The 4711-nt window shown below is 47.5% G+C and overlaps 8 non-coding genes and 1 pseudogene across 8 annotated transcripts; all 9 read left to right on the plus strand.

Annotated features, from left to right (window-relative positions):
* Positions 1-450: 450 nt before the first annotated feature.
* On the plus strand, positions 451-569 carry LOC123173097 (5S ribosomal RNA). Its single transcript, XR_006485891.1, has one exon. It is a non-coding gene; the product is annotated as a 5S ribosomal RNA (ribosomal RNA).
* A 372-nt stretch (positions 570-941) lies between these two features.
* LOC123173210 (5S ribosomal RNA) lies at positions 942-1060 on the plus strand. Its single transcript, XR_006485997.1, has one exon. It is a non-coding gene; the product is annotated as a 5S ribosomal RNA (ribosomal RNA).
* A 368-nt stretch (positions 1061-1428) lies between these two features.
* On the plus strand, positions 1429-1547 carry LOC123173408 (5S ribosomal RNA). Its single transcript, XR_006486184.1, has one exon. It is a non-coding gene; the product is annotated as a 5S ribosomal RNA (ribosomal RNA).
* A 372-nt stretch (positions 1548-1919) lies between these two features.
* Positions 1920-2038, plus strand: LOC123173148 (5S ribosomal RNA). Its single transcript, XR_006485938.1, has one exon. It is a non-coding gene; the product is annotated as a 5S ribosomal RNA (ribosomal RNA).
* Positions 2039-2407: 369 nt separating this feature from the next.
* Positions 2408-2513, plus strand: LOC123173412 (uncharacterized; annotated as a pseudogene).
* A 371-nt stretch (positions 2514-2884) lies between these two features.
* LOC123173100 (5S ribosomal RNA) lies at positions 2885-3003 on the plus strand. The gene has a single exon (XR_006485894.1). It is a non-coding gene; the product is annotated as a 5S ribosomal RNA (ribosomal RNA).
* A 370-nt stretch (positions 3004-3373) lies between these two features.
* LOC123173042 (5S ribosomal RNA) lies at positions 3374-3492 on the plus strand. The gene has a single exon (XR_006485839.1). It is a non-coding gene; the product is annotated as a 5S ribosomal RNA (ribosomal RNA).
* Positions 3493-3864: 372 nt separating this feature from the next.
* LOC123173334 (5S ribosomal RNA) lies at positions 3865-3983 on the plus strand. The gene has a single exon (XR_006486114.1). It is a non-coding gene; the product is annotated as a 5S ribosomal RNA (ribosomal RNA).
* Positions 3984-4355: 372 nt separating this feature from the next.
* On the plus strand, positions 4356-4474 carry LOC123173186 (5S ribosomal RNA). Its single transcript, XR_006485974.1, has one exon. It is a non-coding gene; the product is annotated as a 5S ribosomal RNA (ribosomal RNA).
* Positions 4475-4711: the final 237 nt, after the last annotated feature.

Genomic DNA, 4711 nt, shown 5'->3' on the forward strand with positions numbered 1-4711 from the left:
AACTCCGAAGTTAAGCTTGCTTGGGCGAGAGTAGTACTAGGATGGGTGACCTCCTGGAAAATCCTCGTGTTGCATTCCCTTTCTAATTATTTTTTGCGCCTCGTGACAAACATATCGCATGTGCGCGATATATATTAACCCCGTTATATTATTTTTGACATTTGCGATATGTTTTAGCTCGCTGCTCATTGGTCACGCGTCTAGAGGCGGATTTGTGGCGCGAGGAGCGCGTTCTGAAAGGGGTAAAAAAATACGTGTTGCTGCGGTATAGAGGGAGGGGTGGAAACCGTGGTAAACTCGTCTCCGTGTTTGAGGGGGGGGGAGTAAGTAGTATATATAGGGCATTATCCATTATTAGGCAACGGTTGTAATGGTAGTAAGAATGACAATCATCTTTGCAGTGGACCTGGGAGTGGCAAGCATAAGGGACGAAGGCGGGGGTAACATGTCGGATGCGATCACACCAGCACTAAAGCACCGGATCCCATCAGAACTCCGTAGTTAAGCGTGCTTGGGCGAGAGTAGTACTAGGATGGGTGACCTCCTGGGAAGTCCTTGTGTTGCATTCCCTTTTTAATTATTTTTTGCGGCTCGTGACAAACATATCGCATGTGCGCGATATATATTAACCCCGTTATATTATTTTTGACATTTGCGATATGTTTTAGCTCGCTGCTCATTGGTCACGCGTCTAGAGGCGGCTTTGTGGCGCGAGGAGCGCGTTCTGAAAGGGGTAAAAAAATACGTGTTGCTGCGGTATAGAGGGAGGGGTGGAAACCGTGGTAAACTCGTCTCCGTGTTTGAGGGGGGGGGAGTAAGTAGTATATATAGGGCATTATCCATTATTAGGCAACGGTTGTAATGGTAGTAAGAATGACAATCATCTTTGCAGTGGACCTGGGAGTGGCAAGCATAAGGGACGAAGGCGGGGGTAACATGTCGGATGCGATCATACCAGCACTAAAGCACCGGATCCCATCAGAACTCCGTAGTTAAGCGTGCTTGGGCGAGAGTAGTACTAGGATGGGTGACCTCCTGGGAAGTCCTCGTGTTGCATTCCCTTTTTAATTATTTTTTGCGGCTCGTGACAAACATATCGCATGTGCGCGATATATATTAACCCCGTTATATTTTTTTGACATTTGCGATATGTTTTAGCTCGCTGCTCATTGGTCACGCGTCTAGAGGCGGCTTTGTGGCGCGAGGAGCGCGTTCTGAAAGGGTAAAAAAATACGTGTTGCTGCGGTATAGAGGGAGGGGTGGAAACCGTGGTAAACTCGTCTCTGTGTTTGAGGGGGGGAGTAAGTAGTATATATAGGGCATTATCCATTATTAGGCAACGGTTGTAATGGTAGTAAGAATGACAATCATCTTTGCAGTGGACCTGGGAGTGGCAAGCATAAGGGACGAAGGCGGGGGTAACATGTCGGATGCGATCATACCAGCACTAAAGCACCGTATCCAATCATAACTCCGAAGTTAAGCTTGCTTGGGCGAGAGTAGTACTAGGATGGGTGACCTCCTGGAAAATCCTCGTGTTGCATTCCCTTTCTAATTATTTTTTGCGCCTCGTGACAAACATATCGCATGTGCGCGATATATATTAACCCCGTTATATTATTTTTGACATTTGCGATATGTTTTAGCTCGCTGCTCATTGGTCACGCGTCTAGAGGCGGATTTGTGGCGCGAGGAGCGCGTTCTGAAAGGGGTAAAAAAATACGTGTTGCTGCGGTATAGAGGGAGGGGTGGAAACCGTGGTAAACTCGTCTCCGTGTTTGAGGGGGGGGGAGTAAGTAGTATATATAGGGCATTATCCATTATTAGGCAACGGTTGTAATGGTAGTAAGAATGACAATCATCTTTGCAGTGGACCTGGGAGTGGCAAGCATAAGGGACGAAGGCGGGGGTAACATGTCGGATGCGATCATACCAGCACTAAAGCACCGGATCCCATCAGAACTCCGTAGTTAAGCGTGCTTGGGCGAGAGTAGTACTAGGATGGGTGACCTCCTGGCAAGTCCTCGTGTTGCATTCCCTTTTTAATTATTTTTGCGGCTCGTGACAAACATATCGCATGTGCGCGATATATATTAACCCCGTTATATTATTTTTGACATTTGCGATATGTTTTAGCTCGCTGCTCATTGGTCACGCGTCTAGAGGCGGCTTTGTGGCGCGAGGAGCGCGTTCTGAAAGGGGTAAAAAATACGTGTTGCTGCGGTATAGAGGGAGGGGTGGAAACCGTGGTAAACTCGTCTCCGTGTTTGAGGGGGGGGAGTAAGTAGTATATATAGGGCATTATCCATTATTAGGCAACAGTTGTAATGGTAGTAAGAATGACAATCATCTTTGCAGTGGACCTGGGAGTGGCAAGCATAAGGGACGAAGGCGGGGGTAACATGTCGGATGCGATCATACCAGCACTAAAGCACCGGATCCCATCAGAACTCCGAAGTTAAGCGTGCTGGGGTGAGAGTCGTACTAGGATGGGTGTCCTCGTGTTGCATTCCCTTTTTAATTATTTTTTGCGCCTCGTGACAAACATATCGCATGTGCGCGATATATATTAACCCCGTTATATTATTTTTGACATTTGCGATATGTTTTAGCTCGCTGCTCATTGGTCACGCGTCTAGAGGCGGCTTTGTGGCGCGAGGAGCGCGTTCTGAAAGGGGTAAAAAAATATGTTTTGCTGCGGTATAGAGGGAGGGGTGGAAACCGTGGTAAACTTGTAGCCGTGTTTGAGGGGGGGGAGTAAGTAGTATATATAGGGCATTATCCATTATTAGGCAACGGTTGTAATGGTAGTAAGAATGACAATCATCTTTGCAGTGGACCTGGGAGTGGCAAGCATAAGGGACGAAGGCGGGGGTAACATGTCGGATGCGATCATACCAGCACTAAAGCACCGGATCCCATCAGAACTCCGAAGTTAAGCGTGCTTGGGCGAGAGTAGTACTAGGATGGGTGACCTCCTGGCAAGTCCTCGTGTTGCATTCCCTTTTTAATTATTTTTGCGGCTCGTGACAAACATATCGCATGTGCGCGATATATATTAACCCCGTTATATTATTTTTGACATTTGCGATATGTTTTAGCTCGCTGCTCATTGGTCACGCGTCTAGAGGCCGCTTTGTGGCGCGAGGAGCGCGTTCTGAAAGGGGTAAAAAAATACGTGTTGCTGCGGTATAGAGGGAGGGGTGGAAACCGTGGTAAACTCGTCTCCGTGTTTGAGGGGGGGGAGTAAGTAGTATATATAGGGCATTATCCTTTATTAGGCAACGGTTGTAATGGTAGTAAGAATGACAATCATCTTTGCAGTGGACCTGGGAGTGGCAAGCATAAGGGACGAAGGCGGGGGTAACATGTTGGATGCGATCATACCAGCACTAAATCACCGGATCCCATCAGAACTCCGAAGTTAAGCGTGCTTGGGCGAGAGTAGTACTAGGTTGGGTGACCTCCTGGGAAGTCCTCGTGTTGCATTCCCTTTTTAATTATTTTTTGCGCCTCGTGACAAACATATCGCATGTGCGCGATATATATTAAGCCCGTTATATTATTTTTGACATTTGCGATATGTTTTAGCTCGCTGCTCATTGGTCACGCGTCTAGAGGCGGCTTTGTGGCGCGAGGAGCGCGTTCTGAAAGGGGTAAAAAAAATACGTGTTGCTGCGGTATAGAGGGAGGGGTGGAAACCGTGGTAAACTCGTCTCCGTGTTTGGGGGGGGGGAGTAAGTAGTATATATAGGGCATTATCCATTATTAGGCAACGGTTGTAATGGTAGTAAGAATGACAATCATCTTGGCAGTGGACCTGGGAGTGGCAAGCATAAGGGACGAAGGCGGGGGTAACATGTCGGATGCGATCATACCAGCACTAAAGCACCGAATTCCATCAGAACTCAGAAGTTAAGCGTGCTTGGGCGAGAGTAGTACTAGGATGGGTGACCTCCTGGAAAATCCTCGTGTTGCATTCCCTTTTTAATTATTTTTTGCGCCTCGTGACAAACATATCGCATGTGCGCGATATATATTAACCACGTTATATTATTTTTGACATTTGCGATATGTTTTAGCTCGCTGCTCATTGGTCACGCGTCTAGAGGCGGCTTTGTGGCGCGAGGAGCGCGTTCTGAAAGGGGTAAAAAAATACGTGTTGCTGCGGTATAGAGGGAGGGGTGGAAACCGTGGTAAACTCGTCTCCGTGTTTGAGGGGGGGGGAGTAAGTAGTATATATAGGGCATTATCCATTATTAGGCAACGGTTGTAATGGTAGTAAGAATGACAATCCTCTTTGCAGTGGACCTGGGAGTGGCAAGCATAAGGGACGAAGGCGGGGGTAACATGTCGGATGCGATCATACCAGCACTAAAGCACCGGATCCCATCAGAACTCCGAACTTAAGCGTGCTTGGGCGAGAGTAGTACTAGGATGGGTGACCTCCTGGAAAATCCTCGTGTTGCATTCCCTTTTTAATTATTTTTTGCGCCTCCTGACAAACATATCGCATGTGCGCGATATATATTAACGCCGTTATATTATTTTTGACATTTGCGATATGTTTTAGCTCGCTGCTCATTGGTCACGCGTCTAGAGGAGGCTTTGTGGCGCGAGGAGCGCGTTCTGAAAGGGGTAAAAAAATACGTGTTGCTGCGGTATAGAGGGAGGGGAGGAAACAGTGGTAAACTCGTCTCCGTGTTTGAGG

The sequence above is a fragment of the Triticum aestivum genome, unplaced genomic scaffold (assembly GCF_018294505.1).
Source record: "Triticum aestivum cultivar Chinese Spring unplaced genomic scaffold, IWGSC CS RefSeq v2.1 scaffold54592, whole genome shotgun sequence".
Taxonomy (NCBI): Eukaryota; Viridiplantae; Streptophyta; class Magnoliopsida; order Poales; family Poaceae; genus Triticum; species Triticum aestivum.